The sequence below is a fragment of the Rhinolophus sinicus genome, chromosome 2 (genome assembly GCF_057876585.1).
Source record: "Rhinolophus sinicus isolate RSI-liver-muscle chromosome 2, RSI-T2T, whole genome shotgun sequence".
In the NCBI taxonomy this organism is placed as follows: Eukaryota; Metazoa; Chordata; class Mammalia; order Chiroptera; family Rhinolophidae; genus Rhinolophus; species Rhinolophus sinicus.
The window spans coordinates 149119214-149146909 of record NC_142502.1 but is presented as its reverse complement, the minus strand read 5'-3'; the positions used below and the strand labels follow the sequence as shown (position 1 = coordinate 149146909).

The window sequence follows — 27696 nt, the reverse complement described above, 5'->3', positions numbered from 1 at the left end:
CAAAGATGAAGGAGCCTTAGCGAAATTAATATCCCATTTTCATCCCCCAACTTCATTTTCAGGAGAAGCCCAAACTGAAAGTTTCAGTGACTTTCCTAAGTTGTTTGGCTTTGTTCCACAGCAGAGAAATTTCTCTGATTTCTCACCTGGTCCTGTAATCTCTGTGAGCCCTTTTCACCAAGCATCTGGTCATAGAGCTGCTCTGAAGAATAAAACTTCATAAATACTGCCCTTCTCTCAATGCGTTCCCTGACAGAGGAGAAGCCTGAGGTCCACATGACCTTCTGCTGAGTTTGAAGGAGGCGTAGCTACTATCCCCTGGGAATGCACACAGAAAGGATTTTTCTCCAGGTGCCCAGCAGCCCCCTCAGGACCCACGGTGGACAGCTGTTTCTTGAGAAGTAGCTGTGCAAAAACTTTCCTTTCATGGCTGCTCTGTTTGTCTCTGGGGCCGAGTTTGACAAAGCACTGTCTCTGTTTCAGTTATCTCTGGTGGAGGTGACCAGCGGCAACAATACTACATTCAGAGAAAACGCTCCACTCCCACCCATCTTCAATAGGAACATCCACGTCTCTTTTCAAGTATCTACTGCTATGTGCCACGTGCTTCTCCCAGCATTCACTTTGCTTGCCTTCACTCAAGTGGATGAGGCAGTCTTCTGATCAAGTTAAGGGAAAGGATGGTTTTCTTCTTTGTTTTTTCTTGGTTGGATTATATGAGATCTGATAAGGAAGAATAAAGACCAAGGAAAGAAGTTTAAGACTTGGAGCTTACTCAGGTCTTCCTCGGCAAGAGTAAGTGTACGTTTAAACAGGAGAAGATGACCTGAAGCTGGTGCATCCCTCCTTTGTAGTTAGTGGTTATTAGATTCACCTCTCCAGTAACTGATGGAAAAATTGATTATTGATTAAAGTCTTCCCTCAAGGACATAATACCTCCAGGCATTGTTATTCCAGAAGTCAGAGCTTACCCACTTTGACAAACACCATGGACACCTAAAAGGAAGAGGAATAAATGGGCCATGGGGCCCCAGGAGTAGAAGGAATAAAATAGCATGGTATCCTAAATCTAAACACACTGTTACCTACCATTGGCTTTGAAAATTAAAGAGTATTCTACCTCGGACTTACATTATTTGCCAACACTTCAGCATGTGGCATGACACCTATTCATAATTCCTGGTATGGGAGAGTGGTGAAGAAGAGAGACAGAAATGGCTTGTGTTCCAGCTCTACAAACAAACAGCCCCCCCCCTTCAGATTTCTCTAAGACACCTGTTTTAGTCTTTAACTTATGTACTCGTAATTGATGTCACTGATAGTGAATACACCTTGATCATCAAAGTATGAAAAATTGGAACACATTGAGATGGGCCCCCCCTTTTTGGAGTGTATCATGGGAAGAAGACCCATACTTCCCAGGAAGAGGCTAACTCAGTTTATGAGTGCCAAATTCATCCAGAGACTCTTCCATACCTCCTTGGTCTGTAGTGTACAGTTTCTGCCATCTCCGCCATTGTAGGATGGCCCTCATCCCCATACACACATCACAGTTGTCCCCTCCTCTTTCAGTCTCACTGTGGAGATTGGTTTCAACTTGATTTATCTGTTTGAAATTGGGAGGAGCGTCACAGTGTATTTTCAGTACTATCTTGAATGAATTCCTTGGTCAGTATGGGGGACAGTAGAGTCGACCCCATGTGTTTTGGAGGAGGAGCTGTTAGAAGATTAAGAAAGACCTCAGTGAAGCAGCCAGAGAATATGTGAAGATGATTTGATCAAGTGACAGAATGAGCAGTGCCAGCTCTGCTATGGCTGTGAGGCAGCAGTGAGCAGGACACAGCTGTCTCCAAAGGGGTCCAGCAGAGAACCGTGAGGTTTGACAGCTGGCAAGACCAACAGTACTTATGCCCTTTGGTTTATCCCAAAACTGAAGAGTTGTCTTTCACTCATTTTCTTTTTAAAAATTCTTCACCTCCCTTGTCTTGAATGTTTACTGTCAACATCCCTCCTCCCCCTCCCACTCTTCTGCCCACTTTGGAAAGGTGTAAAAGAGGTACCATATGTGGACTCCCTCTGCTGACATCTTTCTAAAAGACCTTGTCAACTGGTACTAATTGTTGTGACTGCAAACGTTCATTCATCCCGGATGCTGCTGCAGATTTCTTTTGCCTTTAACATTTTTGGCCAATCCCATATTCTCATGTAGTTTCATTGCCATTGACAAGACTTCAACTTCCAGATTCTGCTACTTCACCATCACAAAACCCTTTCCAGCAGTCCTTCAGCCCATGGCCCACGAATTGTAGAACTCAGCATAACTTAGCCAAAGGATCCTGTTAGTAGGAACCCACATTTCTTTCTGTCATGAGGGCCCAGGTACCAGCTTTATTCACATTAGGAATTGTTGAGCAGCATATTCATTATGGGTGGTCTCTGTCTAGGAACTCTGAGTGAATTATTTGTCAAGTTATCTCTGTTGATATCACGTTGTTGACCTGCAACTCACAAGGGCACCAATCAATGCTACAACTTTCTATCGGCAACAAAACCCGTCTGGTCTGATAGACTCGCTGGGCAATATTAAAACCTGAGGAGGGAAGCAAACGGGAAGGTTTATGAAAGCAACTTCAGAACACTATTCAATTATTAGTATGCTTTTTCATAATACCGACGGTTTCACATTTTATTGAGAGACAGAATTTTTCCTAGCTCTCTTGGGAATGATTTTATTGAAAGCTTCAGAACGAAGAAGATGGCTGCATCATTTCTGCAGTGCCAGGGGTCAGAATCTTTGACTGGTTTGGTGTAATGTGCACATATAAAATTTCACTCAGTGCTTATTCATTGCCTTTTATTTAATATATAATCTGGCTAGATCCACTTTTGTTTTTTTTACATTTACTGCTTGCTTGCATGAAGCTCTTCTTTTGGCTGCTTTGATACATATGTATTAAATTGTGTGTGTGTGTGTGTGTGTGTGTGTGTATTCTATTTCCTTCTATCAAGATTCTTGCATGATGGGAACACTTGCTTGCTTTTGCTCTTGTTATCCAGTAAGTCCAATAGATAGAAATGAAACTATCCACAGGAAAGCACTTTATTTGTGATAATCATTTAGTTGAGAATGCCGTTGTTCCTTCAAAAGTAAATGCCTGCCCCTTTCCTATCTCTCTTTCCTTTCTCTGTATTCTATACTCACCCCCACCCCATTAAACAACATTCTCACTCCACAGCAAACAGAAAGCACTTTGAAATGCAATAGATTTGTTTGAGTTGAATTATTAACATGCACAAAACCAGATCCAAGAGCTAAGTTTCTCAGGAGAGCTTAGCTGGAAGTGTCCTGGAAGTGTCTCCTGGAAGTGCCCTCTCTTCCAGGTTCTAACCAATGGAGAAGAGACCCAAGGAAAGAAATGGAAAATGATCAGTTTTATTCATGAGGGTTCAATAACTCTCAAAATATGGGACTCCTTGGTAAAGTTGGATTGGAGGATGACATTGAGATCTGGGCCAAAATGGTTGCTTCTTATACCTCCTTGCTGAATTGATGATAACTGACTCTCAGTGAGTGATTGACTTATAGGTTAACAGTTTCTTAAGCAGCATTATGGGAAGATCAAAAATAATATTGCCTGAACAAAACAGAAATTTATGTCCCACATAATAAAGGTCTGAAAGGAGGGAACGTAGGGCTCCTGTGGTGGCTCCATTAAGTCATCAAGGACCTACATTCTCTCTAGGTTCTAGCATTGCATTATAAGTGTCATGAGCTTATATTTGTGATCCAATGAAGTGTACATCCGCACTCCCAAGAGACTTTTCAGAATTTCCATGTAACACTCTCCCTTACATCTCATTGTCCAAAACTTAGTCACATAGCCATAGTGAGCTGCAAAGGAGGCTGCGTAACCTGTCTTTCCGCTAGGTAATATTGGGCCTGCCAACCATCAGGATTCTTATTTCTAAATAAGGGCAAAAGAACATTGAGAGGCACCCAGCAGTTCCTGCAAAAGTTGGCTGTGAAAAGGTTATTTCTATAATCTAAGTCTATCTTGTCTCCTTTCTGTTGACTCCCCATCACCTATTAAATAAAAGCCAATCTCATAATCATGACATAGGAGGTTGGACAATTAAATTTGCAAACTTGTTGCAACGATGTTGCTAACCTCTTTTTTTTCTTTTAATATCAGAGTGATTATTCATTATGAATTCATACCAAATGGACAAACAGTTAACCAAGTTTACTATTTGGAAGTGCTGAAAAGGCTGCGTGAAAGTGTTAGATGACCTGAACATTTTGCCAACAATTCATGCTCTTGCATCACGACAATGCACCAGCTCACACGGCACTGTCTGTGAGGAAGTTTTTAGCCAGTAAACAAATAACTGTTTTTGAACACCCTCCCTAATCACCTGATCTGGCCCTCTGACTTCTTCCTTTACCCCAAAATAAAGGAAATATTGAAAGGAAGACATTTTGATGACATTCAGGACATCAAGGGGAATACGATGACAGCTCTGATGGCCATTCCAGAAAAAGAGTTCCAAAATTACTTTGAAGGGTAGACTAGGCACTGGCATTGGTGCATAGCTTCCCAAGGGGAGTGCTTCGAAGGTGACCGTAGTGATATTCAGCAATGAGGTATGTAGCACTTTTTCTAGGAGGAGTTCGCAAACTTAATTGTCCAAACTTGTATAAGTAACACGAGCATATAATTTATCATACAAACTTGGATATCTTTGAAAGTAAAAGGGAGAACTGTTAATAATAGTTCTCCCTTTTACTGTCATATATACCAAGACATCAGGAGTATACGGACTGTCCTAGGTAAACTGAGATGTATGAACTAAGCCCTCACCCCCTTTTAGATCTCATCTCCTCCACTTACTCACTTAATTTCATTCTATATCGAAAAAAGGATTTAAATTTCCCACAAAGTAATAGGATTCTCTACATGTCATTACTTTGGCTTAGAATTCTTATAGCAGCCTATACCTGGCAAAATCCTCATTCATGTCCTCCACCTTCTACTCTAGTTCAGCTATCACCCTGAGAAATCTTCTCTAACCAGTCTCTCTCAATTTATAGATGATTACTAACTTCCTTTTCTATGCTTAATCCATTGAAAATTATTTGCTTACATGTTTAGCTTACTGTCAGGGTAGGTTCGGTTATGCTATAGCAAAAACCAAACTCATCAAAATGTATTTATTGCTCACACTTCATGACCAATTCTGGTTGGCTGAGAGGCTCTATTTTGTGTTCTTTGGAGTTCAATGTAGGCTGACTCATACTACAATGAATTTGAGGTAAGTAGCCAAGTGTCTGTGTCCAAAAGGACTAGCCAAACCAGGAATAATCAGATGGGAAGTAAGCCCCCCCAAATTAGATTGGGGTTCAGCGTCCTGTTTCCCAACTTACATATATAGGCCAATATTCCAGGGCCTATAAGATAAATGGCTATTGTCAAGGATGAAGGCTGGCTGAGCACTGCATTGATATTTAACATCTTGCCAGGAACATGTAAACAAGATTTGGTGGGTAAGCATTAAGAGTGAGAGAGGGAGAGGGAGAGGGAAAGGAAGAGGGAGAGAGAAAGAGAGAGAGAGAGAGAGAGAGAGAGAGAGAGAGAGAGAGAGAGAGAGAGAGAGATATTCTTGAAAGTTCCTCAGATGGTGAGAACATAGAGCACAAACCTTATCTAACAGGAAGTATGCAGCCAATAATTGAGGCATGGTCAGTTATTATCAATAAAACTGTGTCCTTCTTCCAACCCATTTTTTCATGCAGACATGCCACATCTTTTCTCACCTCCTGAGTCATCAGAGATGCAGTTGCCTTCTTCTGAAGAGCAGACTAAGTGAACAGCAACTGAGTGCTTCTTTGCACACCAAGTTGGGGAGGACCGTGCATCCAATTGTCTCTTTGCATGACTAAAATGTCTGGATAGGTAGGCAGCCAGTGCAGTCTGCTTAACTGTAATGACCATAAAGGAAGGTGGGGAGGCCTTTGGTAGGCAAACATCCTGCAAAGTAGAGCCATTCTCATTAAGGCTCATTGAGGTGCACATTACTCTCAGGGAACGGAGACCAGTAATAACAATGGCAATAATATACAAACAGCCTATAATATGTGAGCTAGTGGCCGCTGCATGGTTTTTAGTGGCTTCTCATCACAGAATACAAAAGGCTGCTCAGGGCCAAATACATAAAACATTTGGCCCAAGGGGTGTGGAAAATGTTCCAATGATGCACGTGTTCTTCAGTAAACAGAGCAGCCACCGCTGCCACAGGCCAGCCAAGGCCGGGGAGGAGAGGGCAGGATGGGTCTATCTGCAGAAGGAAAGAAAAGAACTGAGCAGCAAGATCTGAGAAAAGGGACACGGGAAGTAAAGACCTTGAAAGAAAACAGCACTGGGCTCTGCTCCAAGCCTGAATTTATGAAAACATTGGACCCAAACAAAATAATATGGCAGCATCATTTCACGTAGGGGCCCTCACTGTCGGGCACTATTATTCCAATTGATGACACTTGAATGAAATGTAGTATAATTGGGTTTTCGAGCCTGTGCTTCAGGCGACATCAATTGCCGTTTTTAAAAATGATGATGGTGGGGAAGAAGATTCCTTTTTCCCTTTAATGTTTTGAAGTTGCCACACTCTCTGTGCCACTTGTGCACTACTTGGAAGGGCCATGGGACTCCTGGGAGGGTCTAAAGTGCCAGTGGCTGAGCCCATGAAGAAATATGGGGAGTCGATGGCAGAGGCAGCTAAATGTGGCAGAGGATGCAGGATTAAAGTCGGTCCCATGACACACCTTTCTCGGTCTCTCTTTTCTTGCTCCTTTTCTTCCCCATCAAAGAGTGTGCTTTTTCCCTCCTGTGGCTTTCTTTCCATCTTTTTTGCATATAATGACTGGGATCTTTTCCAGCTTTTGTATTTTTTTTTCTTCCCTTGGACTTAGTAACATGACATCTATAGTAGTGAATCAGAAAAATTATTGTCACAAAAGAAAAGCCTATTCCATGCAAAATGGAGAACTCCTCCATCAACGTGGCATGACGGATAATATGTCTGCATACACTGTTTGCCTCACTGGTGTTTCCAGGTTTGTGGGGCAAGTGGAGGGAGGAGAGAAAGTTGGGGAATTTTTAAGCATCCTGTATTCTTCAGTTAAACCTGTCTGTGTATATGTGTAAAGATTGTTTTCACATCAGAAAGAGCCAATCTGATTTTTAGACCTGCCTCCCGGTAGAGGAGGGATCTGGAAAAGTGAGGAGCAGTGTAACATTCGGAACACAATCCCCTGTTGTCTAAAATACTTTCTTCCCCTACCAATGAGTGCCCTCTCCCCCACCCCCGCAATTAGTCTTAATAGAAGTAAATAAATATAATTTGTGGTGCAATCTGGAATCTTTGCTCTGAAAGTCCCTATGCCAAGTGAAAAACGGTCAAATACAGTTTAAATGAACATTTTCCAAAAATAGCTCTTGCATATTCATGTTTCTTATATCCAGTTGAGGATTCAGAGACTCCTCCTATATCACATGATGACATCATACAAAACTAAACAAATATGAAATTGCTATGATATGGCATCTTTTCCAAAAATGTAAATTTTATCCCTAAGCACAAAGTCAGGCAGGTACCGGTTCTAAAATAAATAAATAAATAAATAAATAAATAAATAAATAAATAAATAAATAAAAAGTGAAATGCTTTCCTTCCCAATTCCATGCATCCAATGTATCAAGCACGGGGACGATTTCAGTGTTTCTAACTTAAGCATTGTGATCTGGAGGAGAGTTGTAAAGTAGCCTCCGTTTTATTCCAATTAGAAGGCTGAGTTGGCTAATGTGTTGGACAGGGGAGAAACACTTTCTCTCTGCCTCACTTCTCCTCTGTAAGATGGGCTAATAAGTTCTTCTTTTCATGCCCCACCAATATCCTGAAAACAAATTCATACCAGAATCCGTCAGTCCTCATGCATGTATCATCCAAAATATAGAAGTATACCAGACACTTAACAAGGGCCTATGCAAGTACACAAAACATCACCAGCTTTGACATTCCCTCTAAAATCACTTCCTTACATGGACCCTTCTAACGGCACACTTGATTGCGTTTGTTCTCTTAGCTATGAAAGGCAAGGACACCAGCTTCTCCCCACACCTCCCTAAAGGAAGAGGAAGCAGATACAGACAGTCTTTGGCTTCTCTTTGCTCTGATGATGGTCTTGGATGCAGTAAATGTTGGGCCGAGGGGTGGAACCAGACTGTCATTTCTGACAATGGATTTCTCTCTTTAGAACTGTTGGAGAAACAGACCCCAGGCTGCTCAGGGGGTTCAGGGGGCTGCTGTGAATTCCTTTAGCCTCCGGAGAGGCCAACCCACAGAGCTGAAAGGGACTGTGAGAATGTTATTGCAACTTCTTAATTCAAAACATCACTGGAAAGAGACTTCCTGGGATGAGGCTGGAGGAAAGGGGGCTGCTCAGCTGGGATGAATTACTGGGACCACTGGGTTGGTTTTGCCACCTAGTGGTAAGAGGCTTTGGGACCCCATGAGTTAAATGGCACTCAGCATCATGGGACTACTCACAAGAAGGAAGTTGGGTAGAACAGGAGTCTATTACATGGGACCAGCAGAACCCGGAAGGCGTAATGTGACCACGGCTCTCCAGACCCTAGTCCCCATACCTGCAAACTGAAAAGCATGGACTAGATCACAAAGAATGCAATTCTCTCTCTTTTTGCTGGTAGATGACTCTAGAAACATAAGCTTTTGGCACTGCAATCTCCCCACAAATTTCCTGCGCGCAAGAGAGGCTGGGTTTGAAGGTCCTGATGGTCTCTCACTTAGGGACAAGTAACATCTGAGAACAAAGATAGCTCATTCCTCAAAGTGTTTGCGATAAAGGCAGCACAAGAGGATTGAACCCATGGTGGCCTTTGGAACAAAAGTTCCCGTCCTTCATAGACATTCCTTGTGCCCTGTCTGAATGCCCTGAAAGTGAGCAGAAAGGAAAAACAGAGCAGTGTAAATGATGTATCTCTTTATCTTTCTCATATCCCAATTGCATATGGACCGTGAATGACAAAAACTAACTCAATCTAACCCAGAAAGCATTGAGACTCCAACTCCTGCAACACAGGGCCAACAGGAGACCCACCTGTAACTTGATGGAGTGAGAAATAAAACAGTTGTTCTGAATTGCTGGGATATTGGGCATCTATTACTCTGTGTAAGAATGAGATTCCCTCAAATAGGATGTTGTAGGGTGTTTTTTTCCCCCCTTTGTTAAAGGTGCTCACTGAATCTCACAACACTATAAACATATGAACACGCCATTGATTCTTTTCTTCCTGTGTCATCTTTGTAGATATTCTGATGCATTCTACTATACCAGGCATATGATTCTCCATAGCATGTGTGCAATTTAAAGGTTTTCACCAGATCAAGCTGCAGACATGCATTTTTCTGGCTCGTGTTTCTTAACTTAGTGGTTTGTTACCGTCGCCTCTTATTTTTTGGCTTAAAGATAAGTAGATTGTATGCTGCTCTTTTTGAGGGGGGTTGGGGTGGTGGTGGAGGCTGTACCAGGTTTGAATGAAACTAAGGAGATCACTTAGTCAAACTCAATCAGGTTGAGAGAAGAAAATGAATTCAGGGTCCATTATTCAAAGGAGGGTTAATTTTTCAGGGCAGGTACGTGATCCTCAGTCACCAGCGATTGTTAACAAGAAGAATTCCAGGTAACTAGAAAAGAAATGGATTACATTGTTCAGTTAAAAGTGGCAGAAAAAAATGAAACCCATAAACTCCTTGACTAAAACCTGCTTCTGTCTGGCTAGAATGAAAATGGAGACAATGAAATCATTTTCAACAAATTATTAGTGCAATATATTTTTTCTTTTCAAGAAAAAGAAACTAAAGAATGGTTGTGGCCTTTTGTTGTAGATAGCTTTTCAGAACAGCGTAACGTAAACAGATTATCTGCAGTGTTTATTCAGTGTGAAAAAAACAGTTCCAAGAGCCCCAGGTGCTTGCCAAGATCATAATTGTACCTTCTTAAATACTTTCATTACTTGGAAGTACAATAAGCGAAGCAGGGACACATGCTTTCCATTTTCTTGTCAACAAAACACCTCCAAGAAATTAAGCTCTATTTTCTCTAGAAAATGTCTCTAGAACTGTTCAGGGATATGAAAAGAGAAGGGAGTTGGGGCTTTGGTTTAATTTCTCTATGACCTTGAAAAGAAGCATACAAAATCCCCCATCAAAAAGCAGGGTGGGGGTGGCTCAAGTCTGGGGTATAGGGTGGCTCAAAATCAGAATATTAAATCTAAGATGGTTCCTGTTTGGTTAAATGTGGATATGAAAGTGCAGAGTGTTAAGGAACCATGACTAGATTTCACAAAGGGTAGATTTTCTTTTTCTTTTCTTTTCTTTCTTTTTTTTTTTTTTTTTCTGGAAGGAGCTGAGCCACACTGAAGTGTGAGGGTGTGGGGACAGAGCCCCAGAAAGTAGTTTACAGGCTCTCGGCCTCACGTGGAGGAGTGCTGGCTCGGGTAGTAGATGGCCGTCAGCTGTGGCTGATTGGCCGTCAGCTGTAGCCAGTTAGCCAATTAGCCGCTAATATAACTGCTGCGGCTACGGAGGAGAGGGGAGGAGAGTGAAAGAGAGTCGTCGGTGGGTTGCAGACAAAAGGGACAGCAGGTCGCACGTCCAGTGAACCCAGCCTCCAGTGAGACCGTAGTGGTATGACTCCCCTACCTATGGCTCCGTGGGTGTTCCTTTTTGGCCTCACCATATCCTGCGTTCTTGTATGGGGAGCGGGACCAGAGACCCCGCCGGACGCCCCGCGCGACAGAGGGGTTGTGAGGAAACCACAGGACAAAGCTCAGATCATAACTGTGGAACTTCACCAAGCCGAGTCCTCTCTTTAGGATGGGTTGGAAAATGTTTGTTGAGCTTCCACAACATCTTGCCTGACCATAGGGTAGAGGGATCCACTCTATTTGTGCATTTCAGTTAACTTTTGGACTAATTAGATATCCCAAGCTCCCATAGTCTCAGCATAAAAATTCAGATTGGCATATAAACATCTGACCTCAGAGGAGGGTTTGTTCATAAGAGATTTTTTCTGTCCTTCCTCCTAACCTGTCCATTTTCCTTTCACCTTCAGTCACTGTGTTTTCACCAGCTTAATCAGGCTTCAATCTCCTGGGATCTGTCACAGCTGCTTGTATATATGCTAACATTTACCTTCATGTGTCTCTGCTTCATTTTTCTTAATCACCTTGTGATAGTGGTGAAAATCCTTCTAGATCCTGAGCAGCCTGAAAACATGCAAAAATCAGAAAAGATACAAGTGAAAATTTCAACAATTTTTCCATATCTCTTTTCCTCTCTTTGATAGCGGAGGGATATGCTGGCTTAGAGAGAGAGAAAGAGAGAGAGAGACACATTATGTGTGTGTAGGCAGTAAATTAGCTAGAACTTGTCTAATCAAAATGGCTAATTGATTAGAAATTTTCAGCATTTGAATTTTAGGAGAAAATTCTAAGAAAACAGGGAATTAACATAACTATACTGCCAGACCCTTCTGCATGCACTCATTCAGTTAATTTCACACCTACCCTGCCAGGTAGTTTTCTCTAAGCCCATTTTACAGACAAGGAAACTGAGGTTCAAAGAGTTTCAACAGGAGCCGGCAAATTATGGCCTATAGACCAAATCTGGCTCACTACTTGCTTTTGTTAAAAAAAAAAAAAAAAAAAAAAAAAAAAAAATATATATATATATATATATGAACTCATTGATTGACACCCAGAAGTGTGCGTACTCTCTGACTGTTTTCACTCTACCAAGACTGAGTTGAATAGTCATAGCAGAGATCGTATTGCCTACAAAGCCATATTATTTGGTGTTTTACAGGACAAGTTTGTCAACCTCTAGTTTAAAAAGCATCACTATCTTCACCTAAAAATATGCGATAGTGATTAGATTTGACCTTTAACCTATACCTTTTTGGTGTAAGTTAAAGGTTCTAGTTCCATACCCTACCAGACAGAGACAAGAAACAAACCAAAAAAAACAACAACAAAAAAAAAACACACACCAAGTTTTCACTGACTAATCAGAATTTCAAATAATGATTTAATTTATAATAAACAAAGAAAAAACTACTCTGGTATGCCATGTGGTCAGTTTAAAGTTAATGCAATTTTTACAAATCCTTTTTCTCTCCTGGAACTCAGGGATGACGAAGAGGCACTACAAAATCTCCTCAATCCTACACACATCCTTATCCTTGCTAAGGGAAAAAATGGGTGATTGCAATGCTTTTTAAACTCTAATGTGCACACAAATTACCCAGGGTTTTTTGTTAAAATGCAGATTCCGATTCAGTAGTTCTGGGGTGAGGCTAAGAATTTGCATTCATAACAAATTTTCAGCTAATGCGTATGGTGTTGGTCCTGGAACCACACCCTGGTGGAAGGGGCTACTACACTCATGCCAAAACCCTGAACCAATAGGTTTTTGGTCAAACCTAAAGTATTCACAAAAATTAAATAATCTCTACAGATGGCCATTATCTTCAGATTAATATATCATTTGACTAAAAGTGATAGATTCAGGTTGGTTTATGCCACTGGTTCTCAAAGTATGGCCTCAGGGTAGAGTAGCATCAACCACTTTGGGGAACATCTGTGTTCTGTGTTCTAACAATGCCTTCAGGTGATTTTTTTCCACCAATGCCTGTTGGTAATTCTGATACATACTAAAGCTTGAGAACCACTTGTCTGTGCTATGGATATTTAATGAGGGTTAGTCGGTTGGTTCATTCATTCATTCATTCATTCATTCCTTGAACATCCTGTAAATCTATTTTATAATATCTTCAGTTTCTGTTTACCCAGTGTATACATCTTTACCTAGCAAAGGAGAAAGGAAAATGGTGGAAGGAGGAAGAACACATTCTGTCATTCTTCCAGGCTTTTCCTTTCACTTTAGGATGGTACAAATAATTCCATAATACTGCTGTTATTTGACATCAGTTGATATTCCAATAGCAAAGTTTCCTATGTAATTAGTAAAGCCTACTATGTATGCCCAATCCACATTGCAAGGTGAAACCTGACCCTGAAATATACCAGGGAAAGGCCTGGAAGTGGTGGTGGCAGTGGGGTGATGCATTTTGATTTTTAGGACTATTTGTTCAATGTTTTATTGTTCATTCCTCTAGCACCATGGTGCTGTTTTTGTTTTAAAAACTAACTGAGGATAAAAGAAATGACCACTTTATGGAGTTAGGAGGAAAGTCTTGTTACGTACAAGTCAGATAACTTCTTGTGCCACTTCAGATGATCTCAGCTCACTTCTGAAGCTTTTGGCCACACAGCTACCACTTTAGGGATGAACAGATCTGGGTACATCCTCCCCACCCTGGCTTTTTCTCCTGTTGATGTCAAGGTGTGTGATGCTATAGGACCATTGGAAACACACGTTCGTGGGGAAGCTAATGCCTCATGGAGTGAACCTTTGACCAACAGTAAGCAGAAGCCAGCAGATAAATTTCCCCCCTGCTTCCCACTAACCAAGTGTTGTGAGATGCAGCCATCATAGTCACACAAGATCCTTTTAGACTGAAGTCCAATATGGAGCAAGCAGCAACAGGTACTACCCAGCACGGGCCAACCCAGTCGTATACTCTCTTTTCTGTCTCACCCCTCCCCCCCACCCTCACTTGGCTGTCCTGGGCTTTCACTTCCTAATCATATATAAACACATACACCATCTCTCTAAGCAATGCTTTCCCTGACACCTAGGCTAAGGTGTCATATTGCACCAGAACTGAGTTAAGAAACTTCTTTCTTTGCTTCATCACAGCCTATAGTCATTGGCAGTTAAACTTATCAAGAACATTTGAAAAGTAGAGGAAGGCACTTGGACAATGGCAATCAGATTGGATACAAAGAGCTCCTTGGGGGAGGAGAATGGGTAGGGTCATGTACATGATGGAAGTCCGCAGTGCTGCCTGGGCTTCAAGACACCTGCAGAGAATTGCCCAACCCACCACCCAGAGCTACCGTGCCAGTATCTCCTGAGGTAGGTGATGGAACACTTATTACGTTTTTACATTCCCCAGTGTGATTCTGATGGATAAGTAGAGTTGGTAAGCATTAAGGTAACATAAAAATATCCATCAAAGTTAACAGATGTGGTTTTGAATGGCTGAGTTTTTCACTTACTTGCCTTGTGAGTTTGGGTCCGTTATTTGCCTCTTTGAACATTAGTTTCCACGTCTCTAAAATGGGGGTGAGATAATAACTACCTCAAAAAGTTGTAATGATTACATTGGCTCGTAAAATACCTGATGCACTGTATGTGCTTAACCGCTGTTGACTTCCCGGTCCTCTCTCCCTCCATTCCTTCCAGTGTCTTTGCAATGACCTCACAGAGAGTCCTCTCCAACCACACATTATCCCACGAGCCCTCATTGCACATACCTGGCTCCTCGTCTTGTTTCCTTCCTTAACCTGTTGTGCATCTCTGTTTGGGAGTTCCATTCCGCAAATGTGTCTGAATTACCCGTCTCTGCTGAGAATCGGCCTGAACTTGCCCTCTCTTACCACAGTAGTGTCCAGCACTCTCCCCCACGCTGAACTTTAGCACTGATTTCTCAGCATCCTTGTTACAACTTTGCGTATCTCTGAGTCATTTTCCAATGAGATCACACTGTTTGCTAGAAGGCATTGTGCCTCATACGTCCTGGTAAACTTCAGAGTGGCCGGCATGACACTTTCAAGCTTTGGTTACTAGTTTCAGTTGGAGAGGTTATTCTCTGTTCCTGGAGAAAACTGAGTAGGTCTGAGAAAAATGCGACCAGTTACTCCCATCCTGAACCCAGCCAAACTGCTTAACAACAGAAAAGTGTCTGTTTTTCCCTGTTTGGTTTAATGATTTTCCTGTAGATCCACATCTCTTTCTATCACAAAGAAAGCACTTTATCCTGCTGGGTAATTAATACAAATGTACAGTATGGCAAACATATTCCTGTAGACTGCTTATTTTGCTGGTAAATTACACGAAGTCCTATACAGTACACCTGGGATACCCTGCAGTTTGAAATTAGAATATAAAGTGTCTCTCGGTTCCTCCTACTTGGCCAGGATACTGGTCTGATTGTGAAAATCTTTCTAGTTAGACATGTAATAAACTGGGATGATGGCAAATTCATTTACTTTCCTTAGCTTAAAATTAATAAAGATTTTAATTCTAAGCTTAAAAAAGCCCCACCACCCTGTTTACAGCCTTCTGAGTTACTAGAAGGGGATGTGATACGGTGTTGTCTCCCAGTTGTGAATGCCTTCAAAAAACACATGCCACATCCAAATTTGTAACCAAATCCTTAGAGTTTAAGGTATTTGCCAGTAAAACTCCTTGGCCAAGCTTTAGTTCTGCGTGATGTCACATCTATATGAGCCCTGTGATAGCATTAAACTGGCCACAGCTGTTTCTGATTGAAGCAATACAGGCCTCTAAACGGCAGGCTGCCCGTCTTCTCTGCCCCCTTCTTTCCCTCTTCCCGAGGGGCTTTCTTTAACAAAGGGACTTCTTTATGAACATGGTCAGTGGGCTCTAGCTGGGTATTCTCACAGCAGGTTTGCAGTGATTTGGTTCAGCCTAGGCGTGGTGTTGTACACCCATATGTGGGGAGCACTCACACACATGTACACACACGTACACACGGAAGGCCCAGAAAAGCTTTCTTCTTGATAATCGATGTGTGAATCCTCCCTAGGCTTGTGTGCTGAATTACAAAGCACAAACCTTTTGACATGTTCCTTTCGGGGGAAAAAAAACAAAACAGTCCAGTCCAGGACAAGCAGTCTGTGGGAAATATCAAGCCTCATCTCTTCTTGGACGGGGAAGGGATAGCGTGAGGGTGGGTGGTATAAACGTTGCTGAAATGTAGCCCATCTTTTTTTACCTAGTGTAACAGGGGTACATAAACTGTGTCTTAAGGAGCCGGATAATAAATATTTTGGGCTAGCAGGTCACACTCCCTCACAACTGCTTACTCTGCCGTGGTAGTGGGATCCAGTAGACAATTCAGAGTGTCTGACCAAACTTTACGTGCAAAAGCAGGTGTTGGGTGGGATTTGGCCCACAGGCCCAGTTTGCCGACCCTGCCCTAATACAGGGCCAACTCAGAGTGTGGTGATCGGGCGCCAGTTTGATACTGTTTAGAAATGTTCCATGACATAGTACGTGCAGCAATTGAAAAGTAAATGCTTAGACACTTTTATTGCAATCTGACATCACCATAACATTCAGGCGTATGAGCATTGCTCCTTTCTCTTTTTGAAAAGAGACCAGTTGAGATAGCGTTGACCTCATGTAGGTTATTGTATACGGTAAAGCTGTGTGCCAATCATGCTAAGTAGGATGCACACACGTCCGTGATGGATTTGGAAGCAAACACAAACAGGACAAAATGGATGAATGGGTTGTTTACCACAGACACTTGGAGAGGTTGCTCCAGCAGACCCTTGAGTAAGAAAGATGTCGGTGTGCCAATCTTAAAACCTAGTGCTATGGAGTACTTGCCTCTCTTGTCAGGAAAGGTTGGGTAGGGCTCTCTACTCTACCTGCTTGAGACCCTGCAACATAGTGTCCATTTGCATTGTTGGTACTTTTGCAACAAAGGGGTTGTGCCTTTGTCTCTGGGGAATTCGCTCAGTAGCATGAACTCCTGATGCTGCATCATGAGGAAGGTTGGATTTTATTTCATTTCTGGACTTGTGGTGAAAATTTGTGGTTAGCGTAGACCCAAAGGGAATGGGCAAGGAGTTGCAAATAGGTGACCTGAAGAAAAAGCGAGCGAGGGAAGGCATTTCTCCTCGAACCCAGACTGTTTTGTCTCTTTTCAAACTCCCCATCCACCCTCCCTCCAGTAAAGCCACCTTCCCAGCCAGGCCTGTTTTATAAGGTGCTACTCAAAGGGTTGGCCTCACAGTTTGTAAACACATAGAAACTTATCTGGGATTTAGGGTCGAAGTCTTCAAAACCCAAAGAAAACTTTGGAAACTTAAGATTGTTAAGCAAAAGTACCAATTGCCAGATTTTGATGGGTTGGGAACATTTTAAGATACATTGGATTCCTATCCTTAAAAGCCATGATGTCACCATAAAGGAATATGATGTCAGGCTGTAAAAAGATCAGAAAGCTTTTAAAAATTCCTAGGCCATGTTGGGAAGTTTATATGCAGTACTGAACAGAAAATCCAGTATTCTTTTTCTTCTTCTCTCTACCTCCTGCACTAGCACCCCTGCCAAAAGCAGGAAGGCGAGACAAGCACTGCCTGGGAATATAGCTGGATTTTATTACTAGAACTTGTTCATTCTTTAACACAGTCGCAGTAAAACTTTTTTTTAAAAAGTTCCTTGGCTTAACTACTACATGAAATATTAAATGGTTAACCATCTCCTTTTAGAAATAGTATTTACTTTCCATGAAGTAGGGAAGACCCTTTCCCTCGCGTTGGCTCAGAGCTTTCGGTAACATGGCAGTCATTTATGTGTTTTCATTTAGGAACACTGGAATTCTTGTCCTAGCTCTCAATAAAGACTTATTGTGATTAGAAAACAGTCGGTAACCACAAGATTGGCCATGGGGTTTTGAAAATTAATTTGGGGAATGTAATCAATAATGTTGTAAAGATTGTGTAGGGTATCCGATGAACACTTGTCCCATTTGGGAGACCAACTCAGGGATGATGTAGATGCCTGATCACTGCACTGTACACCTGAAGCTGAACAATAATGAACGCCAACTATAATTATATATATATGTATATATGTATGTATATACTTACAAGAAGCAGAGTACAGCATTAGGAATAGAGACAGTGGAAATGTAATGGCTCTGTGTGATGTCAGAGGGATAGTGGATGTGGGGAGGGGGTTCACACAGTGTGAGGGATATAAATGATAAACGTCTAAGTAAAATAAATAAATAAATAAATAAATAAATAAATAAATAAATAAATAAATAAAATTACAAAAAAGGAAAAAAAAATACGAATAGAATTACCATATGACCCAGCAATCCCTCTCCTGGGTATCTACCAAAAAAATCTGAAAACATTTAGCCATAAAGACAAGTGTGCTCCACTGTTCATTGCAGCTCTATTTATAGAGGCCAAGACATGGAAACACCAAAATGTTCTTCGATAGATGAATGGATAAAGAAGTTGTGGTATATATACACAATGGAATACTATTCGGTGGTAAGAAAAGTTGAAATAGGACCATTTGTGACAACATGATGGATCTTGAGAGTATAACGCTAAGCGAAATAAGTCAGATAGAAAAAGCAGAGAACCATGTGATTTCACTGATATGTGGGATATGAATCAAAAACAACAAAAGAACAAGACAAACAAATGAGAAACAAAAACTCATAGACACAGACAATAGTTTAATGGTTACCAGAGTGTAAGGGGGTTGGGGTGTGGGGGGTGGGAGATGAAGGTAAGGGGGATCAAATATATGGTGATGGAAGGAGAACTGACTCTGGGTGATGAACACACAATGGGATTTATAGATGATATAATACAGAAGTGTACACCTGAAATCTATGTAATTTCACTAACAATTGTCACCCCAATAAACTTTAATTAAAAAAAAAAGACTTATTGTGGTTCTCTCTCTCTCTCTCTCTCTCTCTCTCTCTCTCTCTCCCCCCCTTCCCCCTCTGCCTCTTTCTCTAAAGACTCAGTACTAATAAGATTTTTTTTTTTTTTTTGTAAATAAATAATTTACATTGATACACTTTCAAAGACAACAATCTCACATTATAATGGTACACTATTGGGTCAATCATCTGTCAAAAATGATTAAGGGGCTGGAGAGACTGATTTATAAGATTAAAAGAACTAAATGTTTAGAGTTTGGCTAAGCTGAGACTAGGGGCGGCACCTGATTTACTCATTTACTAAAAACAAGAAGGGGTGGGACTGGAGACGAGGGGAGAATTATCTCATCTAGAAGTTGGGCTTTCACTGAGAGTAAAGTGAAGAAATTCAGGACAGGAGGATGTAAGACGGATATCACAGAAATCTTTCTGAGATTGCAATCCATTAGATGGGCTCATCTCTCAGGAGAATTGGTGTAGGTCCCACCTTCTGAGATGGTGAATGCCCAGCTGGGGAGCAAACTATACTTCAGGGAACTGTTCAGATAGCTGAGTAACTGTGAGATGGACAGCTCTCTTTTACTTAGTTCTTTATTTTGGTTTTGCAGAGTTATTATTCTAATGTCTCAAGACTTTGAAGAACAATATATAACAATAGCAACAAGAACAGAAAAGAAAGGCTGTATGGGGGTGGGCCTGGGACCCATATCTATTGATTGCCCCAGTCTTTCTCCTAAGAGATGATCACTTTTCCCTGCCTTAGTCACAGTATCCCAAAACCTAATAGATGTACGTGTTCTTTAAGTTAAAAAATAAAGGTAAAAGTAGAGGAAGAAAATACCCATTTTTCATACCGATTTGGGAAATACAAAATGCTTTGAACATTTTGAACATTGTTGGGAAAATAAATTAATTTACTTGAAATTCCACTGACAAAGATAAATAATATTAACAAGTCAGTGTGCAAAGAATGCTTTCCATGTCATTTGTGCATTACATAATTTTCACTACTCTTCTTGTTTTAAAATTACTTCAAGTTTGGGGTACCTATGGTTTCTACTACATTGCACAGTTGGTCACCCCAGATACAAACAGAGTGGGAAGTCCCAGGTTACTGCCTTCTGCCACTAAACAGAGCTCTTGGTAAGTGGTAGAATTTTAACTGACCCATTGTGGGAATCCTGGCCAGATTCTGTTTATTTATATATTAGGGAGGTGAGACCATAAGATCTTTGAATAACACTTCTTTGAATCTTTACTGTTTTCCTCTTTTTCACTACTCACTGAGTATAAATAGGGAATTATAAAGGGCAAGTGGGGCTAAGAGAGAGATAGTGGAGTGAAAAAAAAGAGAGAGAGAGAAAGAAGAGTTGGAATAGGGAGAGGAAATAAAACTGATTTCAAGGGATTTACAATCTGGTTAATATTTTCATCCTCTCCAATCCCTAAGTTTCATATGTATGTTCCCTGTGAAACACAGTATCAGCATAAAGCTAATATTAATTTGAATCTCTCTTAGCAGTAGATAAAATATCCTAAAATTATGATGTTATTTAAACAAGGTCAAGAGAGAGAAGGGCACGTATTGATGTGACAAGTCCCTTTGAGAAGCAAAAGATTACATCCACTTAGGAAAGATCACATCCACTTAGGAAAGAAACCAAATATTTTTAATTTTGGATAACCTTTCATGCAAATATCATTAAAAAGCTCAGAGAGAACGACGGTGAAGACAAGTATCTAGCAGTTTTTACCTGACCTAGATATGAAAACAAACACATAAATTTTCTGATACACTGATTTTTTTTCCCAGCATTAACTCAAACCTTTTCTATTACAAATCAAAGAGGCAGGTGTTTTCCTTAAATGTCATTATATAGATTTTAGTTACCCAACTATTTAAGGATTTTTGTTGAAACTGTAAGCTCACACATAAATTCTTGCTGTTATGGAGACATAACGTAAATATCTTTTATAAGCCTTTTCCATAGAATTTTGGAACTAATATCTAAATTAAAAATGTAGTAGTCCTTTACCCAGTTGGGTTTTTGCTTCGTATGTATGTGTTATATGTAATTGGTGAGTAAAGAAAGAATGCCAAGCTGAACTTTGCATGCTTATCCTAACGGGAATGTAAAAATGAACTTCCCCACCCCCTTCAATCCCAGCTGACTTTTCCCCATTTCCCCTCGACATGCACATGCCTATAAGAAAAAGGAAGCCAAAAAAAAAAAAAAAAAAAAAATAGATTTACATGTCGCTTCTAGCTTTTCTGAGTTTTCAGTTTTGTTTTACTCTGCTGTTTGTCACTTTTGTGGATGTTTTGTGGAGGTAAGAATGTGTGTGTCTGTGTGGTTTAATTATATGAAAATTATACTGGGGGTTCAGTAACCAGTCGCTTGAAAATTAACTGAATTATGAAAGCTGAAATGTTGCTCATAGCATCAGTTAATGACAAGGTCGCCGCCACTGTCATATTCAAAAGAAATGTCACACTTGAATGGGGCTGAGATGGCTGTGTTGTCCCAGGGTCCCAGGTAGAGACAATGAAATGGGGCTCTTCGGGTTCTGTTTCATCCGCTGTTTGAATCTAATGCATTCTTCTTTCAACTCATTTTGGTTCTGCTGCGTTCCCATAACATATGGAGTCCCTGGGTATTCTGCTATAACATGGAAACTTTGGGGGCTGGGAATAACAGATATGAATAGATTGGAAATTCTTTCTAAATGCCCCCTTGGGTGGTTGATGTAAAGGCTCATTGTGTGTTGTTTCTGTCTTTTACAAAAATTAAATATGTCTAGAATTATTTGAGTCCAACGGCCTATATTAGGGATCTAAATGCCAGCATACCCCATACACTACCAGATAAATGATGACAGATGTATGCCCCTCGTATCTTCTCCTATCTCCCCAGCTCTGGGCGACTGGAGTTAATTGAAAAAAGAGGAAAGAGGAAATTGAGTTTGGGACAGAGTCAGCGGGAGATGAAGGAAACATCCAAATAAAAAACTTTGATATGAAACCTGTCCCAAAACCAGTCGGCAGAGTTGGTGCATCCAGACAGGGCAGGGTGGTGGGAAGAGTGGTGATTTTGTGGAGCAGCGAGCTAGAGAAGGAGCATGACTGACGGGTGGCATCACCCTAATGGAAGCGACCTGTGTCTCTGATGAACCGCCAAGGTCAGAATGGGGCTTCAGGAGAACAGGACGCAGTTAGATGCCCTGCCCCTGAATACTACAACCCCCTCTTCATCAGGCAGCAATATACTGAAGATGACTTGTACACGCACTGTTTGTTTTCTCTCCCATTGTCTCTCAAGATGAGGGTTACCTAAGATGTAAGACTGGACTATACAAACACGAATACACTTTTCTTCTTTCAGTTTCTCTCTGGGTATAACTAGAAGGCGTCCAGAAGCCAAAGTTGGTGCATTTGCAGTCCACCTCTAAGCTACTAGGGCCCACAGCTAGGGTAACCTAATTCCTACTGTGTCCAGGAAAAAAACTGCTATATCTTTGACCCAGTTTCCTGCCTGCTTGATATTTGCCCTAGACAAGAGTTTCCCGGTATGGATGACGTAGTTCCTCTGCACATAACACAGCTCACTGGTGTTGTGACAAGGTTTATCCCACTGCAATTCTAGCAGCAGGAACATTGCTTTGGCTCTGACCCCAGGTGCCTAGGGAAGTGGCAGTGGCAGTTGAGAAGGTGGGACACTTGCCCCAGGCTGAGTGCTGAGTGCCCACAAGACAAAAAAAGGATGTAGACATGTAATACCTGCTCTCTTCTCCCGGATGTATATTAGCTCAACTTCTCTAGACATTAGAGAAGGCGAAAGAAGGGAGTGGTGAGGTGAGCAATGAGCCCCCAGTTGAGAATTAATCACTAATTCTGTCTAATTAGATAGCTAAACAATGTGTTGCAATGTTCTCTGATTAGTCATGCTGAAGCAATAACATACTGGAGAAGGATATGCCTCAGTGTTTACAGTTGGTAGAGTGAGAACAGTTGCAAGGAACATTTTTTGCAACTCTTAATCTTAGGGGAAAATAAATACATATCTAAAGAAGATCTATCTTAAGATTTGGACATCAAACAGGAAAGACATGTGATATACTTTATGATGTACATGATACTCCAGGTATGTACCTCCAAGGAAGAAAGCAAAAAGAAAAACAAATCCTGACCAGAAAGTCCCCAGGTCTAGATCACATGATACAGATACATGTCATTGGTGTTCTTTGGGGGTGGAGGTGTGTAGGGGTCCCCTCTACTTATAGGCGAAGAGAGAAAAGTCTATGCCCAACTTCCAATTCCCAACCAATTCCTTCCACTGCCTGTTCTGGTGCACTACTTCAGCAAGGTAATGTGTCTAGGTTTAGTAGGGTTTTTTTCCCCCAGAAATAGTGGATGCTATTTCCTGTGTCTGGAGACCAAATCATATCCTTGAACTAGATTCTATGATGGTAGGTCAGCCACTTTGTCTGTAAGTGCTTAAAAGCCAGTGTGGAGAGAGCTAAAATAGGTAACCTTTTTGAACACTTGATAGATCATGCTCTATTTTGAGAGTTTTACTTGGTTTAAGTTATTTCATGTCCTCACTACACACCCAAGGATGGAGGGACTTTTATCACTCCACTTTAAAGCTGAGGAAACTAAGATCCCAGAGAAGATCACCTCTAGAGTTGTATCATTCTTCAGCCGGTGGCGACTGCCCCCAACCCCCTTCCCTGTTGGATGGCTCTGAACAAGATGAGGAAGGAATAGTTTGAGTTTTCTTGAGTTCAATCTTGACAATTATTCTTTTTTCTTTTTAATTTTAAATATGCTCTTGACATATTATTTCCAAATTTCCATCATGTCTGCACTTCTACTCATACTTGTATAAGTGAGAGGCATTGTATTGACACAGCCTAAAAGCAGAGATGAAACTCTGATCATGCGTTAGGAGCTTGGCTGAAAGTACTGGTTGCCGGCCCAGTAACCATTCTCCTTCCTTAAACACCCACCTGGGTGTGCTCAGGTAAAACAAAACAACAAACAAACACTCAAATCTATATTCCTCAGACTCCTTTGTACATACACGTGACCATGTGACAGAATTCTGACCAAGAGTTGTAAATCGATGTTTTAAGATGGGTCTTAAGGAGAAACTTAAGGACAAGGAAAGCAAACTCCTGAGAGAGATACTTTTTATACTTTATGTATCTCTTCCTTATTCCTGATGTTTAGAGCTGCCACAGTCTGTTGCAGTTGATCAAGAAGGAAAGAGCAAGAGAATTGCAGAGACTTAAAGTCACCATATTAACCCTGAATTTCCACCTTCAAATCTCTTATTACTTCACAGAAGATGGTACAAGGATTAAGTGGATAGATACATGTAAAGCTTATGACAACACCTCATATGGTAAATCTATAAGTGTGGCAATTATTTATTTTATTAAAGCCACTGTTATACAGGTTTCTCATTATGCACAGCTAAGCCTAATCCTTAATGAATATTAGTGCTAAGTGTCGCTGAACAATGTACTAAAAACTTATCTGAAAAGCGCTTTGAGAGCGGTAACATGGTCTTCTGTGGGAAGTTAATTGTTATCACATCGAAAAAGTGTGGTCAAATAAACTTGAGAAGTCCTGGAATAAACAAAATTCATCAGATTTCTTTCTTTCAGTTTTTCTCAGAGACTTTAGTAATTTAATGTGCATTAAGAATCTTCAAGTAGGAGATTAAGAAGGAAGTATTTTCCAAATTTCTTAAGTCAAATAACACCTTTCTGCATTTTATAGGACTGATGATCTACACAACACACTTTCAGGAATCTTCACTTGGAGGTTTTAAAATATGCTTTTCATTTCTAATACATTTAGCTCTTTTCTAAGACTTCTATTTACAGAACCCCTGAACGCATTGTGCTATTTCATTCCATCCCTTTGTTCAAACTGCTTCCCCTGCCTAGAATGAAGCTTCTTAATGAAAACATTAATTGAGTGCTATTTTGTTCCCAGATTGTGGCAAGAAGTGTTTATACATTTTCTAAATTATTCCTCATAACAATCGGCAAATCAGTCAGAGTAGTTAGGTTATGATATGGTATGAATGACAAAATGATAACCTCAAAATTTTAGTGGCATAACACAATACGTGTTTGTTTCTCACAAAAATCTGCAGATCTGAGTAACTCTCTAGGACAACCATCCTCTCTGTGTGGTGACTCAGAGACTCAGGTGGCTTTGAACTTGTGGCTCCGTCTCTTAACAGGAGGTTTCCTCCAAGGTTGCCATCTCAGGGAAAGAAAGGCATGGGCTGTTCCCTGCCCCAAGCTGGAAGTGAAACATGTCACTTCTTCTCAGAGATCATTGGCCAGAACTAGTCATGTGGCCCCATCTAATTGCAAGACAGCTAAGTATCACCCATGTACTTGGACATTGGTAAGCCCAGTAGATATGTTACAAATTCTACAAGTTGGCTAATATTGTTATCTTTTTATTTTATTGCAAATGAGGAAACTGAGGCTTAAAAAAGCTAAAATTACTTCTCCAAGACCACACAACGTAGCCAAGATTTTAATCCAAATTTTCTGTCTTCTCTGTCTCACCTGACCTCATATTTACCATGAGTGGGTTTGTGTAACAATCTCGCCCTAACCATCCTTTACCCCTGTGAAGAAACTGCTCAGACAAAAAAGAAACCAAAAACATCTAATAGAAGGAATAGTGTCTGTAAGCCCTTTTCCCCCATTTCTGGACTGTGACCCCTTTACTTCTCACCAACACTTAATGCACATCAACCTTAAAGAGGAGAAGAAAAACTACTCCCCCCACCCACGCACAGACAAGTGATGCCCTTCTGCTACCTTACAGAATAGAGAGAAAACAATGGTCCCTGTGTAGAGAGTTCTAAGTCTTTTATCTTTCTACAGATTCAACCACAGTATTGATTCTTTATTGACCTAAACTGTCCTAAGCACGGCTGTGGTTTTTTCTCATATAGTGTATGGGAGAGTTAAGGCAGATACTACTTTAATATTGATTTTTGTGAAAAAGGTACAGGAAAGAGGGCAATTTGTGTCTGCAGTTGCTCTTCACTATAAAAGATACCATTGTTAGGAGCTTATAGCATTATATCAAGGGTCTTAATCTGTAGCAATCTTTTTTTACAACTTAGAAATAGGCTTGGGCAAATGTGTTATTGGTGTTAATGATATTTTGAAGTGAAGCAAATTTGTCAGCCTTTCTTAGTAAACTGCTCAACTTAACTATTTGAGAACTTGGCAGGTTGACTCAAGGAGTGTGTAGAAATCCTATGATTTATTTATTTATTTGAAAACCCTTTGGAGAGAATGTTTTGTTGTATAAACAGTGACAACAGTGTTTGCTCAATGAGTCTTTGAGAAATGGGAATGATTATCTAGGGATGAAATAAGCCATGCATCTCTCCCTCAGAGAATATTTCTTCGTACTTTAAAAATCAAAGGATTCTGGTTTCTGGAATATCATTCTACAACTCAGGAGAGAGGATGGGAAAAAAATCCCTTAAGAGAACACAGTTTTATTGGCCAGAGTATAATGGCCGTTGAACTTATGGGTGGAGTGTTTTTATGGTCTTGAATGAATAAGCATTTTTAGAATCAGGTTCTGTTTATATGATAGCAAAGCTTCTGAAAAGGTTTCAAAAAAGCCATAAGAAATGGTAGCTTTTTTGAATCTCGCCAGCTTTATTTGTTTCATTTTTAGCAATTACACTAAAAAGGGGCATTTAACGCTCTAAATCTAGAGAGATTTTCAGCCACTAAGGTGTGATTTTGTTGAGGTTATTTGCTTCCTTTCATGTGGGGATGGCCAATGAGTCAGTGAGAAATATTAATTATGTATCTACTACACATAGAACGTTCCTCAGGGCACTGACCATATAGGAGTACAAAACCATGATTTAGAGCCATGATCCCAGGTAAATGATGACCAGGGGCAGGTAGGGGATATCAGGGCACTGAGCTCTTTGTGGGTGTGGCAAGCAAGACTCATGTTATCTTTGAAAACTCAAAGGGCAGGGTCCTCCTTAGTCACCGGATAAATGTCACATAACAGCCCTCAAGGTTAAAAAGATTTTATACTTTTCAAGATGCTAAGAACTATCATCCTGAGAGGAAAGTCTATACACTGTTAGACAATATTAAAGTGATAACTTCCACTCATGAATGCTGTATTGTTGAGCTTTAGCATTCTCTCTACTGGGCAAAATCTATCTCTTGGGTCTGATTCTTGCAGACACATGCCAAGATGTATCAAATATTCAAATTATCACTTCCTTGTAACACCTGGTTTCTGCTTAAAACCCCAAGAAATTCCAAATTAACACCTGCTCTTCAGATCATTAGTTGGTATTTTAAACATTTTTTCAAAATATAATGCTGTTGTTTGGAGATATACACATATAATGTATACTATGCATGCATATATAAATAAATTAAATATATATATGAATACATATCAGATTATATATATATATTATATATAATCTCTCTCTATATAAGCTATCTATCTATCTATCTATCTATCTATCTATCTATCTATCTATCTATCTATTGCTGAGACCTCATTGGGCTTCCTTGTATATATTAAAATATCATAGTACCTGGTACAGGTTATATAAGATAAGGCCAGAACAGGGATCCTTCCAGAAGGAATAGTGGGGACTGGTGATTTGATAATACCCATAATCATCTTTTCTTTCTTCCATTGCATTTTAAATCTCCATATTGAGTTACTTGACAAAATTTGCAAACATGCAAAAAATATGCCTCATATTGATTGATTCTTTGACGTAAGAGTAAATCATCCTTACAGCTCATAAACATATTGCATAGCAAACACATACATAGGCGCATATACACACATAGACACACGCACCCTTACACAGCATGCCACTTGAAAGCTGGACAGCTGTGAAAATAAACATAAGCCCACATGCCAGACTCTCATAGAA

At 40.5% G+C, this 27696-nt stretch overlaps 1 protein-coding gene across 9 annotated transcripts in view; it reads left to right on the top strand.

Moving 5' to 3' along the window:
• Positions 1-27696, top strand: part of LOC109437798 (uncharacterized) — an 802202-nt gene that overhangs the window by 644446 nt on the left and 130060 nt on the right. For 2 of the 9 annotated variants that reach the window (XR_012496367.2, XR_012496363.2), the window contains one exon: positions 484-9225. The exons of 5 other annotated variants lie outside the window; for them this stretch is intronic. The gene's annotated coding sequence lies outside the window, so the exon portion shown is untranslated. Of the gene's footprint in view, positions 1-483; positions 9226-27696 lie in introns of those variants that run through there. 2 more of the 9 variants (XR_012496365.2, XR_012496364.2) reach the window with 2 other exon arrangements.